Source organism: Arvicanthis niloticus, chromosome X, assembly GCF_011762505.2.
Source record: "Arvicanthis niloticus isolate mArvNil1 chromosome X, mArvNil1.pat.X, whole genome shotgun sequence".
Taxonomy (NCBI): domain Eukaryota; kingdom Metazoa; phylum Chordata; class Mammalia; order Rodentia; family Muridae; genus Arvicanthis; species Arvicanthis niloticus.
In genome coordinates, this window is record NC_047679.1 from 13,455,335 (window position 1) to 13,471,012 (window position 15,678).

Consider the following 15,678-nt stretch of genomic DNA (forward strand, 5'->3'; position numbering starts at 1 on the left):
TCTATGTAGTTTTAATTTGGATTTCTGTAATGGGTATACATTTGTGGCAGCTGCTACTCCTTGAGAATGATCTGTTCCATTCATTTGGCCATTTACTGCTGGGATTGTTTATTTTTCAGTGTTTAGCTGTTTGAGCTCTTTATATATTATTAATATTAATATGTGTTTTGTTGGAAGGATAGCTGGCAGAGATTTTTCTCATTTTGTAGGCTAGCTTTGGTAAATTGGTTGCTGTGCTTTTGATGTTGGATGGAATCATATTTGCCCATTCTAGTTCTATTCTTGAGCTATTTATTCAGAAAATTTTGCCTATGTGCATATCTTAATGTATTTTCTTAATGTATCTGAAAGCATAATGTATATGCTTTCAAAGTTTCTGCACATATTAAAGATGTTCATTATGTTTTTGAATAAAATGTTGTGTAGCGTAGGACAGAATTCTCAAGGTTCAGTCTTCCACATATGAGCATCCAGTTTTCACAGCATTTAATTGTAGAGACTATGTTTATGAAACCTTTGCCAAAGCTCAGGTTTCTGTAGCTGTGTGGATTATTTATTGATTATCTCATCTATTCACTTAGTCTACATGCCTGTTTGTGCAAGAAGTATGAACTTTTTGCTACAATAGTAGCAGATTTCTAGTAGCAAATATAGTATAATTTCAAATCAAGTTTTGTGTTAAAGTCAGCGTTACTTTTGGTTTTTTTTTTTTTTTTTTCCAGGATAGCATTGATCTCACTGTCTTTTGTGTTTTCACATGAATTTTAAGAGTTTTTTTTTCCTATTTCTGTGGAGACTTGTTTTAGTTAGGGTTCCCATTTCTGTAAAGAGACACTGTGACCAAGGCAACTCTTATAAAGAAAAAAAAAATTTAATTGGGGCTGGCTTAGAGGTTCAGAACTTCAGTCCATTATCATCATGGCAGGAAGCATGGCAGTGTCCAGGCAGGCATGGTGTAGGAGGAGCTGAGAGTTCTACATCTTGATGTGAAGATAGGAGAAGAGAACTATCTTCACCAGATAGCCAGGAGGAGTGCCTCATTCGACTCTGGGCAGAGCTTGAGCACTGGAAGTCCTCAAAGCCTGCCTATACAGTGACACACTTCCTCCAACAAGGCCATGCCTCCTAATAGTGCCACTTCTCATGGGCCAAGCATATTTAAACCACCACAGCTATCTTCAGAAGTTTGGTGTTGATTACATTCGATCTGTATATCACATTTGTTAATATTACCATTTCATGATATCAATTTGCTAATTCATGTGCATACAATTGCTTTCCATCTTATAGTGTCTACTTCAGTTTTCTTCATCCATACTTTAAGTTTCACTGCAGAGGTTTTCTACATCCATGAATAGTTATATTCCTATATTGATTTGGTACTATGAATGGGTTTTATTTCTGATTTCTCAGAATGTTAATACCTAGTGTCTTCTCTACTTTTGTATTAGTGTGATAAGACATCATGACAATGGCCACTTATAGAAGGAAGTTTTTGGGGTATTTACAATTTCAGAAGGTAGATCCATCATCACTATGATAGGGAGCACAGCAACAGGCAGACAGGAATAAGGAGCACTAGATGAAATCTTACATCCTTATCCACAAACATGAGGCTGAGAGAAGGCTAACTGGGAAATGCATTGGGCTTTGTAATCCCAAAGCTTACCCCAATGATATGCCTTTCTAACAAGGCCAGACCTAATCCTTCCCTAACAGTTCCACTAATTAGGGGTCAAGCATTTAAATATTTGAGCATATGGGGGTATTGTCACTCAAAAAACCCACACCTAGTATATAGAAAAACATTTTGATTATATAGCTACACTGCTGAATAAGTTTTCAGGTCTAAAGGTTTTGAGCCTTTAAAGTATGCAATATTTTTCATTTGCAAGCAGAAATAATTTTACCTCCTACTTTGATATAAGAATTCTTTTCATTTCTTTCTCTTATTGTTTTATGCAGAAATATCGACACTGTATTGAATAAGCATGATTTAAGTCCATACCCATCTTTGTCCCTGGTTTTAAAGTAAATGGTTTCAATAATTTTCCATTAGTAGCATGATTTTATGAGTTTATCATATGTAGCACTCATTAATTTGAGTTATGATCATCAAACTCATAAAATCTTGTTTATATCATGAAAGGAGGTTGTATTTTAGAGAAAGTTTTCTCTCTATCCATTGAGATGATAATGAGTTTTATCTTGATACTATTTATATATTGTATGTTTTTATTTATTTGTATATATTTAAACATGCTTGCATTGATGATTGAAGATAATTTTATTGAGATATGTGATTTTTAAAATATATTTTTGAGTTTGTCTTTTTAAGTATTTTATTGGATATATCTTCATTAAGGAATATGACCTGTAGTCTTCATTCCTTGTTCATAGTAATTAAGTTGCAACATCAGTCTAACACTGGCTTTTTATTTTTATTTTTGGATTGGTTTGAGGAACATTGTCATTAATTCTTTTTTTTTTTTAAAGATTTATTTCTTTATTTTATGTATGTGAGTACACTGTCCTGTCGCTGTCTTCAGACACACCAGAAGAGGGCATCAGATTTCATTACAGATTGTTGTGAGCCACCAAGTGGTTGCTGGGAATTGAACTCAGGACCATTTGGAAGAGCAGTCAGTGCTCTTAACCACTGAGCCATCTCTCCAGCCCGTCATTAATTCTTTAAAGGTGAAATTCAGAGATAATTCTGTTTGGTCCTGGAATTTTTTTTCCTTCTGTTTATCACTATTACAACTTTATTATTTATCACAGTATCAAAAAGATTTTAGTCCAGACTCCTCATGTCTGTCCTGTCCTTGTGACCAATATCAAAACAGCAACATCACAGAATACAGTGTAGCAAGTAGACAATGCTTATTGTGGAAAAAAAAGCAGAGGATACTCTCAGGGATGAGAGTTGGCAATGAACAATGAGACTATTCAACTGACATACATACATGGAAAGTTTCACTATATTTTTTATAACCTTAAAAGTAAACAACTTTTTGCTTTGCCAAGTCTGCTCAGATTGACTCTTAAAGGAAGGGGTGGTCAGTGCTATGTATAATAGGCCAGAAAGATTCCTGCTAAATAATAATCATATTATGTTTAGGATTTCTGGTGTTAGGTTTAGACAGCTAATGATTAGTGACCTTTCATGTAGTCCCAAGTGCTATACATTTGTCTAGATCCAGAAATATGACTGAGGAACTAACCCTTTAATCAATAATTAAAATCATGTTGTCCAATATGATATGTGTCTGATTGGTTAGGGTTTTATTACTGTGAACAGACATCATTACCAAGGCAATCCATATAAGGACAACATTTAATTGGGGCTGGCTTGCAGGTTCAGAGGTTCGGCCCATTATCATCAAGGCAGGAACATGGCAGCATTCAGGGAGGCATGGTTCAGGCAGAGCTGAGAGTTCTTTGTTTTCATCTGAAGGCTACTATGAGAAGATTGGCTTCCAGGCAGCTAGGACAAGGGCCTTAAAGCCCATGCCTATAGTGATACACTTCCTCTAACAAGACCACACCTACTGCAACAAGGCCATACCTCCTAATAATGCCACCCACTGGGCCAATCATATTCAAACCACCACAGTATGTATTCACTTAAATGTGGATATTACCTGTTAAGTCAATGATAACCAAGCTACAACCTGTAGAAACTCAAGGGTTTGATATAGAGTAAGAGACTAGAGAGGAAAAATAGATCTTGTTATGGAAGTGAAATTGGATAGTTATGAATGGATAGAGGGTGCAGAAAGAGTGCAATGAGAGGATTCAGTCAGGGGAGGAGACAAGGGAGGGAATACATGGAGAAACAGCTAAAATTAAGGGCCATTTAAAGAGTGATATGAAAACTTAATATGATAGAATCAAATAATGAGGAGGTGTAGTTAGAGACAAGCTTTAACATGATGGGCAGGAATAAAAAAAGTATTCCCAGGACAAAAGGGGTTAGCATAATCAATCTATATATGCCATTCCTGAGGTTTGACCAAAATGGAAATACTGACCTCAAGCCATAACTACATCAACAGGTTGTCAGCCAAAGTACATCACTTGAAACTGAAAATGAACACACACACCCCGACAGAGTTATTAATTTAACAGGCTGGCAAGCCAAGGATGGGTAAGATTCTTCACAGAGACTTACCAACCTAAGAAAAAAGTGCATTGCTTTGGATAATGCATATTCCATGATGGGTAAGAAAGGCATTCTTGTCAGAACCACCTAGACAGGCTCAGTCTGGTTTATGCAATAAAAAAGGGGGAGATGTAGAGAGCTTTTGGGGGCTGCCTGGCAGGAATCTGACATAGGCCAAGGACAAGGAAATAGACTGCAGGAGGAATCTGACATTAGGTTAGAACAAAGAAGTAATTTTAGGCAGAAATCTAAATCCTAGACTAGAACAAAGAAGTAATTTCAGACAGGAATCTAAATATTAGGCTAGAACAAAGAAGTAATTATAGGCAGGAATCTAAATCTTAAGCTAGAAGAAAGAACTAGGCTTCAGGCATGAAAATGACTTTGGGCTAGGACAGGGAAGTAGGCTCAGATATTTTGCTCATCCTGATAATCCCTTAGAAATAGTGATCACAGGAGTGTTCACGGGACTCTGTTTATTGTCATTCATGTTCTTTGACTATCTAGGTTTATTGTCTTGCTTGTTCCTTGACTATTTGCATCTATTACATTTCTAGTTTCTCAACCTAGAACTGACCTTAATACTTACATGTAATTTAAAGGGTATAAGAGTGGAAAAGGAGGAAGAGGATAGGATAGGGGCTTAATGGGGGGGGGGAGTAATGGGGAAAGGAGATAACATCTGAAATGTAAAGAAATAAAATAGCTAATAAAATGTTTACTATTTAAAAAAAAAAAGAAAAAAAATAATGTGAAGACATGTCTCAACTGGCCATCTCTTGTCACCAAAGGAAGGTTCCAGTCCTGGGATTGGTTTCATCTAATTGAACTGTTGACCAAAGGGAATCCTCCCAAATAACCCAGGCAGTTGCCAAGACTACAGGTTGCTCTCAACTAACTGAGAGCAAGGCTGTATTGCTGAAGACTACACCTATATAATTCACTGAACATAGAGAAGTCAAGTTGGCACCTAAACAGAGCTTTCACCCCCGCCTCTATGATCTAGAGTTTTAGTATTGAAAGGTACTTTGCATACAACCAAAAGATAAACATAAACAGCAACCCAGACATAAACCCTTTGATCTACAATGAGGTCCTTCCCACATGATATGCTAGGGATAATGGCACAAAGTTTGTAACCAGACTTAAGATACTCTCCACCAGATGAAACACATACTCAACATTGCGCAATAATCCGAGACTACATAGCACAGGGACCTAGGGTAAAACCAGATACTACAGGTCTAAAAAGCAAAGAAGTGCTAAAAAAAAAAAAAAAAAAAAAGGATCCTATACTCATAGACCAGTGCTTGTTCATCTATCATCAGAGAAGCTTCCTCCTGCAGCAGACTGGAACAAATACAGAGAGAGACTCACAGCAAGATATTAAGCAAAGAGAAACTTTGTAACATTCAGCCCTAAATGGGATGGCTCCATTAAATCCCTCCCCTCAGAGCTCAGGGAACCCAGAGGAAGAGAAGACAAAGAATGTAAGAGCCAGAAGGGATGGAGGACACTAAGAAACAAGACTCTCTAATTCAATATTATCAAATCTCAAATAACCTCATAGAGATTGAGGCAGCATGCACAGGGCCTACACAGGTCTGGACCAGGACTTCTGTGTATATATTATGTTTTCCACTTTATCTTAGTTAGGGTTGCATTGCTGTGAACAGACACCATGACCAAGGCAACTCTTATATGAACAACATTTATCATCAGGGTAGGAGCACAGCAGTGTCCAGCCAGACTTTGTGCAGGATGATTTATGAGTTCTTTTACATCTTCATCTGAAGGCCTCTAGAAGACTGGCCTCCAGGCAGCTAGAACAAGGGTTTTAAAGCTCACCCCCCATAGTGACAAACCTACTCCAGCAAGGCCATGCCTCCACCAACAAGACCACACTTCTAATAGTGGAACTCCCTGGACCAAATATATACAATCCATCACATTCCATTCCCTGGACCACATAGGATTGTTCAATCATATGAGTCTATGGGGGTGTGATGGTTTGTATGTTTGGCCCAGGGAATGGTACTATTAGAAGGTGTGGCCATATTGGAGTAGGTGTGTCACTGTGGGGGTGGCATTAAGACCCTCACTCTAGCTGCCTGGAAGTCAGTATTCTGCAAGCAGCCTTCAGACGAAGATGTAGAACTCTCAGCTCCTCCTGCCCCATGCCTGCCTGGATGCTGCCATGCTCTAACCTTGTTGATACTGGACTGAACCTCTGAACCTGTAAGCCAGCCCCAATTAAATGTTGTCCTTATAAGAGTTGCCTTGGTCATGGTGTCTGTTCACAGCCGTAAAACCCTAAGACAGGGGGTCATACCTAAACATAGCATAATGCAAAATATATTTAGTCTGACTTCCACAGTCTATAGCAGTCTTAACAATGTTAAAAGTCCAAAGTTCAATGTCTCTTCTGAGATTCACCCAATCACTTAATTATAATTCCCAAAGCAGGACAGGAAACCAGCTGGGCAAACTCCAAACCCTGCATCCCCATGTCTGATGTCAAAGCAGTCTTCAGGTCTCCAACTACTTTTTCATCTTTGTTGACTGCAACAAATTTCTTTCTCCTGGGCTCGTTCCACTCCCTGTTAGCAGCTTTCCTCAGCAGATAGCCCACAGCTCTGGCATTTGGAACATCTTGGGGTCTCCAAGGCAACTTCAATGTTACAGCTTCTTGTTCCAATGTCTGAGAGCCACACATGATCTTCTGGGGCTCCTCCAAAGGTCTGGTGGCACTTCTCCAGCTCTGTCCTCTGTAGCACTCTAGGCTTTGATTGACTCCATTCCACTACTGCTGCTGTTCTTGGTGATCATCCCATGGTAACGGCATCTTCAATACATTGGGGTCATCTGCTGTAACTAAGCTTCACCAATAGCCTCTCATAGGCTCTTATGTTGCCTAGCCTCAAATTCTTTGCATAACTTTAGTCCTGGGCCATCAACTGCAACTGAAGCTGCACCAATGGCCTTCCATGGCTTCTCACAGTGCCAAGTCTCAGCTGCTCACTTGAGTGACTCTTACACATTACCAAGTACAGCTGCAGGATGAGATACAACCTTGGCTATCTCTGGAATACAGCTTCTTTGTGCCTCAGAAAACATTTCTCAGAAGATTTCACCTCAGTGATGCTGGTCTCTTCTTAATCACCACTGATGTCTTAGCTCCAGCTAATAAGTATCCAGTTTCAGGAGTCTCCGTCTCCTTTTGACTATAAAGCCATAGCCAAATGGCCAAAGCTCCCAAGTTCTGCTGTTTGCTGGGGGGGGGGGGGGCGCAACATACCCCCTTGTTGTATTACACTATCACCAATTTTCTGTTTTCAATGAACTTACTCTCTAAGCTTGGTTATCCTGGAGCTTGCTTTGTGATTAATTATGAAATCAGAGATCTACATGCTGGTCTGCTGAATGCTGGGATTAAATGTGTGCTTTACCACACCTGGACTTAATATTTTCTCTACTTGAAAATTTCTCTGTACTAGACTGGCCTTGAACTCAGAGATCTGCTTGTCTCTGTCTCCTGGAATTAAAGGGGTGTGTGTACCACCTTGCCTGGGATTAAGTTTTTCATGGCCACTATTTCTCAAGATCTGGATCAAAAGCCTGTGTCCTCCATTTCTGGATTGTAGTTCATTCCAGATAAAAAGTTCAGATGAAAACAATAACACCTAATATGATATAACTAATCCTTGTTCAATGGAAACCACATAAATAATAAACTTAAATGGGTGAGATCTTGCCACAAAGTCACCACTCTCTTCATCTGTTTATCTCCTTGAACACAGGATTCAGCTCCATTTTACTTCCTGGTACCCCTTTAGTACTTGAACTGTGCATTTTATATTTCTCCTTTCCCAGCTTGCTCCTTTTCATTAAAATACTCTTCATAAGAGTGAACTTTAATAATCTCACAACACAATTTATACCAGACTGTTTGGAGACTTCCTTTTTCAAAGCAATTAATCTAAATCTCTTCACCTTACCCTCAGGCAGACTCTTCTGACAAAGACAAAAGGTAGCCACATTCTTCACCAAAATACTACAAAAACAGTCTCTATGCCACATACTGAAATTCTCCACTGAAATCTCTTGGGCCAGGTCAGCATAGTTCAAATTACTCTCAGCAACAAAGTCATTCATATTCCTACTAGGATAGCTCATTCAGCCCCATTTAAAGCATCCCATTGCTTTCCAAATCTAAAGTCCCCAAAACTGCATTCTTCCAAACAAAATCATGGTCAGGCCTATTACAGCAATACCCCATTTCTGGGTACCAACTTCTGTCTTAATTAGAGTTTTACTGCTGTGAACAGACACCATGACCAAGGCAACTCTCATAAGGACAACATTTAGTTGGGGCTGGCTTACAGGTTCAGAGGTTCAGTCCATTATCATCAAGGCAGGAACGTGGCAGCATCCAGGCAGGCATGGTGCAGGAAGAGCTGAGAGTTCTACATCTTCATCTGAAGGCTGCTAGCACAATACTGACTTCCAGGCAGCTAGCATGAGAGTCTTAAAGCCCACACCCACAGTGACACACCTACTCCAACAAGACCATACATACTAATAGTGCCATCCTCTGGACCAAGCATATACAAACCATCATACCACTTTAATATTTTTATGGGATTTCTGAGTGTTCAAAGAAGTAGGTCTCTTGAGCTATTTTTTTTTTTTTTTGCCTATTTTGAAAATCGTGTCCAACTTTGATGCATTAGTTTTTGTTTTATCATATTATAGTTTATATGATGTTATATATTATTATCCTCTAGAAGCCTGTTTGTTTTCCAATGAGAGACAGAAAGGAACAGATGGGAGAGAAGGTGGGGAGAAGCTGGGCAGGGTAAAGGAAGGAAGAATGTTAACTCGGATATATTATGCCAGAAAAATATCTATTCTTAATAAAATAAAATATAAGTATGTAAAACCATGTTATCTTACTCACTTGTTGCACTGGCCACTGATTGTGATGAAAGGATCATACACTAAAATGTAATATCTAACTACCTACCTACCAATTCATACCTTCTTGGGTCATATTGGGTAGATTATTTGTTCTATTATCTATGTCTTTTAGATTTTCTAACTTGTTTTTATACTGCTTTAAAATTTTTAATCACATTTTCAAAATTGACATTTTGAATTGTTATTACTAAGTGCTTTAGGTAAAACAAAAGTAACATTTTCTATATGTATTCATTATTGCATACATTTTGCTTTATCTCTTCTCTTTTTTATTATTATTTTTAAAAAAGTTTTTACAGTCCAGTTATTATACCCCACCTGGTTCATCCTCTGACTGCTCTTCATTCCATACCTCCTCCCCCCATCTCCACAAGGATGTACCCACCCCTCAACCCCCACCTCACCTGACATCCCCACTCGCTGGGGTCTCAAGTTGTTATAACCTTTCAAAAACGTTCCTTAAAAATGATCTGAATTTTATAATTTTGTGTTTTAATGTTGCCTACTTATTTCTAATGTTAATAACTTGGGCCTTCTCTCCTGTTTTGGTTAGTTTGGCTAAGGATTTGCGACTGTTTTAACATCTTTTTCATGAACCCATTCCTTGGTACATTATTTCTTAGCATTATTCTTTTTTAAGATTTATTTATTTATTTTATGTGAATGCATTGTCACTGTCTTCAGACACACCAGAAGAGGGCATCACACCCCATTACAGATGGTTGTGAGCCACCATGTGGTTGCTGGGAATTGAACTCAAGATCTCTGGAAGAGCAGTCAGTGCTCTTAACTACTGAACCATCTCTCTAGCTCCCAGCATTATCCTTTTAGATCTTGTTTTATTAATTTATACCACACTGTATCTTTATGTGTACTAAAGGGTTTTATTTGTTCTTGTTTTATAGGAATTTGAGATACATCATTAGATTCTTTGTTTGACATTACTGATCTTATATAATTATTCATAACTATATATTTATCTGATAAAACTGACTTTGCTGTACTCAGAAATTTCTGATATATTTTAATTTCCATGTGATTTTAATTTTGCCATTTCTACCCTGACTTCTTCAATATCTCAGAGATCAAGAATTTATGGTTCAATATCCACATTAGTATAATTTCTATCATATCAAGGTCCTAAATTGTGTTATATATTTGAAAAAGATCAATGGGGTTTTGAAAAGAATATTAGATGAATTCTGTAAGTGTCTATTCAAACCATTTGATTATGATCTATTGTTTTGTATATGTCAAGGAACGATCTATAATAGCTATTCTTTTAGCTTGGGATGTGTATCAGTTACTTTTTTGTTGCTGTGAGAAAATACCATAACCAAAGCAACTTATTTTGACAGTTTTACAGTTCCAAAAGGATTCACAAATGTTAAAGGAAGGCATGGCAGCAGGCAGCCATCCATAGCAGGAGGCTGAGAGATCACATCTTCTATGACAAACATAAAACAGAGAAAGCAAACTGGAAGTGGAAGTGAAGTTATGAACTATCAAAGCCAGCTCCCAGCGATGTAATTCTGCTAGTGAAGCTTTATCTCCTAAAAGTTGCATAACCTCTCCAAACAACATGACGTAAGTGTTTGAATACCTGAACTTCTTAGAGACATATTTTATTCAAATCACCACAGTGAGTTTATTAAGTACATGACAAGAAAATGTGAAAAGAATAAGTAACAAGTATTTAATAAATAGACATAGCAGATAGATAGCAAAAGATCATCAAATCAGGCACTCAAAACATCAAATAGTGTGCTAATATTTTTGTTGGTGGTGATAGTGGGGTTGTTTGCTTGTTTGTTTGTTTTTGGCTTTGGCTTTTTTTGTCAGCTTGACACAAACTAGAGTCACCTTGGAAGAGGTAAACTCAACTGAGAACATTCCTCTTATCATATTGTCTGTATGCAAGTCTGTGTAGGATTTTCTTTATAATTAATGATTGATATGGGAAAACACAGTCTACTGTGGATGGTGCCATCCCTGCCACCCAGTAAGCAGTGTTTCACCATTGGTCTCTGCTTCAGTTCCTGTCTCCAGATACCTGTCCTGCCTTGAGTTCCTTCCTTGACATCCCTCTGTGATGGACTGTGACCCAAGAGTTGTAAGCTGAAATAAAGCCTTTCTTTCCCACATTGCTTTTACACGTGATGTTTATCCCAACAGTAGAATATAATTAGAAACAAGTGAAGTATGCTAACTGGAAGAGCAAATGATAGGTGATATTATCAAGTCAGGGGCTTACAAATATCCAACAAATGTCAACTGAGGAAGCCATGTTGACGCAGCCAAATGAAATTCCTGATGGAATGTCCTAAGTTAAGTACAAGGTCCCTTCTATCTTAGCTGAGGCTTCCAAGTGAAAGAACACAGAGCAGCAAATAGATAACATCGCAAATCAGATATTTACAATCATTCTGCAGAAATGGATGGGAGAAGCCCCGCAGAAACAGTCATCCTAGTGTTATCAACTGAGAGTTTCAGGCAGAGCAGAACACTCTCTCTGTGGATGACCTTCTGGATTTCCATTCTCTTGTAGGTATTTTTATATTATAGGATAAACAATAATAACCTCTATTGGAAATAATTAACCTTCTATCTATTCTTAGCGGGCACAATCTTTTTAATACCCTTAACTGCTTACTCTTTTTCTTTCTCTTTGTTATAGACTTAGGGAACAAGCCTGCCACAGAGGACATGATGTAAACAAGAGTCTGGATGATTAATTATTGTTATGAGTGGAGTATTGAAGTCACCCCCTATTACTATGTCTGGATCCATCTGTTTGGGTATACCAATAATAAATAAATATACATTTTAAATTGTTTTATATTAATGTAGCTACTCTTGGTTTTGTTTTCCATTTGCTTGGTATATCATTATTAATCCTTTGACTTTAAGTCTATGTACATCTTTGCTAATAGTTGTGCTTTGTGTAAACAATGAACAGTTGAATTTTGTTTTTTAATACAAACAGGTAACCTGCATCTTTTAATTAGAGAGTGAAGTCATCTTATGTTTTACATTATTATTGAGATACATCTCTGATTTCTGTAATTTTTTTCATTTTTCTGATTAGTTCAAATAATGTTCACCTTTTTCATTTTCCACTGTTTGTCTTAGGGATATAATGATTTACTGAGTTCTATATAACTAATTCTTTCCTTGTTGTTATCTGTTCATATCATTTGTTCACAACTACCTTCCCTTGTTGTCGTTGTATAGTGATATATTAGATAGTAGGTAGATGGGGACTTTAATAGGGACACGATTACTAAATGTCTGATAAACAGGGGGACAGGTGATGCTGTACAATCATGTACCCAGAAACTTGCTTATACCAGTGCAAGCAAAAAGAGGATATAAATGTCATATTGCCCATTCAATGAGACTTAAAAATCAGAGACCCTAATAAATAGCTACAATTGGTCCTAGCACACTGGGATTACTGAAGATGAACTTTAAGTCATTAACATATTACTATTATCTCATTGTAATTTCAGTTCTATTCCCCTCCCACTTTGTGAGTTTTTCTTTAGGTAAAGGTATGCATGTAATATATAATATATATATTCAGGAGAGCTGGCAATCATCACTGCTGAGGGGGAGAAATGGGAGAGATTTAGATGTAAATTCCTAAAAATGGACTCAAGGGATCTGTTTGCTACAACTTGAGGTCACTTCTGTTTCACAAGGCCCACTCTTTGTGACAGCACATTTCCCATTTCAGTAAATCCTGCTTTATGCTTTGCTGCTTCTTGTTTTGTTTTATTTCTTTGCTATAAAAACCAGAACTATCGGATATGGTATCTTATCTTCTGCAATGCTAGTTTAATATTCATGAATTGCTTTGGTTTGTGCTCAAGTCAAAGTCTTATCTTATTTTGGTTTCTCTATCACTTTTAAAGATAACTTTGCTGAATATGGTAACCTTTGTTGGCAGTTTATTTTCTGGGTTGGAAATAAATTATAATAGGGTTTTTTTTTTTGTTTTTTTTTTTTGTCTTTGGGGATCACTGTGGAGATACCTGATGTTATTTTGAGTTTGTCTTTACAAATGAATTGGTACTTTGTACTTACAACTTTAGCATAATGTCTTTATTCTATAGCCATAACATTTCAACTATAATGTGATGCGGAAAAGTTCTTTACTTATCATGTCTTAGTTGGTGTCTTAAATATCTCCTGGAAGTGCATGCCTATATCTTTGCCTTGGTTTGGGAAGTTTTGTGCTATAACCTCAGTGAACAGATTCTGTATGCCTTTAATTTGTATCTTAGGCCTTTAATTTGTATCTTAGATCCTACTATCCCATGGATTCTTAGGTTTTATCTCTTAATCATTGAAAGTAGTTGCCATGATTGCTTTTATTTTTATATTGCTGTCTGACTATTATATTCTCTTGGCGTCCTCAATGATAACTTCGCTCTGTTTCATCTAGTGTAATGATTTTCACTGCACTTTTTATTTGACTTACTGAGTAGTTTCATTTCCAGTATTTCTGTTTTAGTTTTTCCAGAATCTCAGTTTCATTGCTAAAACTCTCATTCATATTGCTAGGGTTTTTTTCTACACACCCTGAATGGACTTTCTTACTTAAGTCATCCAGATATTTAAATTCCCTTTTGAAGTCATCAATAATAAAACTTTGGAAGTTAGACCATTAGATTCTTTGACATTTCGACCATTTTGATATGTTTGGATTTGATTACTGAAGATTTGTTATTTCTAGGAGGAAACATGCCAACTTGATTTTTAATGCTTAATATGTTTCATTTATACATCTGTTGGGATAGGCATATCTTCTTTTTGTTTAGAGTATCCCCAAGAAAAGGATTGAAATATCAATCCTTTGTGTCACTCAGAATGGAAAAAAACAAATTGTTATGAGAGTAAGAACATCAAAACAAACCACATATAAGCATACAATTACAACTAAATCCAATAACCTTGGAGATATAACTTAGTACTTAAAAGCCCTGGTTGCTCTTATGAAGGACTTGGGTTCAATTCCCAGTACCCACATGACTGTTTACCACTGTCTGTAATTTCAGTTCCAGGGAAACTGACCTTCTTCCAACCTCTGTGGTACCAGGCACACACATGGTACACATATATGCATCCAGATGAAACATTCAAACACATAAAACAAAAAAAGAAAATTTTATGAACCCAAACCAACTGCTGTTACCAGTAATGATAGAAACATGGCAAGAATAATACATATTAATGTATGAAGTTAAAATTAATCAAGGAAACAGTATGAGTAATAAACGAGATCAAAGAAAAGGACTGGAAAAGGGAAAAGGGAAAAAGCAAAGTTAAATATATGAAAATTAAAGGAAGTTGAAGAGAAGGTTCATTTGCTAAGAATGAATAATGTTCTTGTAAAAGAAAGACTGGTTCCTAACACCCCTTTCAGGTGTCCAAAACTGTAGCTTCAGCCTCAGCAGATCTCACACCTTCTTCTGGCCTCCATGGGCAACTGCACTCATGTGCACACATTCTAACACAAACACATACATAATTAAAAAATAAAAATAAATCTTAAGAAAGGAAAAAGTAAAATTAAGAGGAAAAGAAGAATGTGAGCAGGAGAGGAAAAACAGCAAGAAATAAAAAAGGTCCTCTTAGACAAAGAAATATGTAAAAAAAAAATACTAGATAAAGTTAAGCACAATACAAGCAATAAACTAAGGGGGAAGTAAAATTACAGATCTCAAAGTTAAAAAGGAAAGGACTCAAATTTATTTTATTTTTATCAATTTTTTATGCTTTACTTCTCTCTCTCTTTGTGTGTGTGTGTGTGAGAGAGAGAGAGAGAGAGAGAGAGAGAGAGAGAGAGAGAGAGAGAGAGAGAGAGAGAGAGCATTCGCGTGCATGTGCACTGTTGGGGGCCGACTTTTAGCAGAAAGCGGCTATCAGCTTTGCAGCCATTTTGAGCCATATACCCTGACATGAGACTTGGATTACAATAGCCTACAACAGCTGAGAACACTCCGATAATCTTGGTTTAGATACCTTGAGATTAAAGGTGTGTGAGATTAAAGGTGTGTGACTTAAGAGTATGATTTAGAAGTATAGAGATCAGAGTTAGAGACAAGACCTAAGGGCATGATTAAAGGTGTAACTTAGAGGAGTGGCTTAGAAGTGAGACATATAAAAGGCAGAGGCAGACAGTAGGATTCAGACATTAGGGAGACACAGCAGAGACAAGACATTAGGGAGACGAGAGAGAGAGAGATTCATACACATCAGACATTAGGTAGACTCTGCCCTCACCCTCGCTCTTGCTGAACACCCCCCCCCCCACCTAAAGACCGGAGCGGCAGCTTGGGCGGGGATACAGTGGCCGCCCAAAGTGGGTCGGCCCGGGCCTCAACATTTTGCTCAGGCCGAGACATTTATTTTGGCCGCCACAACTTGGGGCTAGTGTGGTCCCCAACAGTGCACACGCCATAGATCATGTGTGGAGATCAGAGAACAACTGCTAGTTCTTTCCCTTTACCATCTGTGTTCTGGGG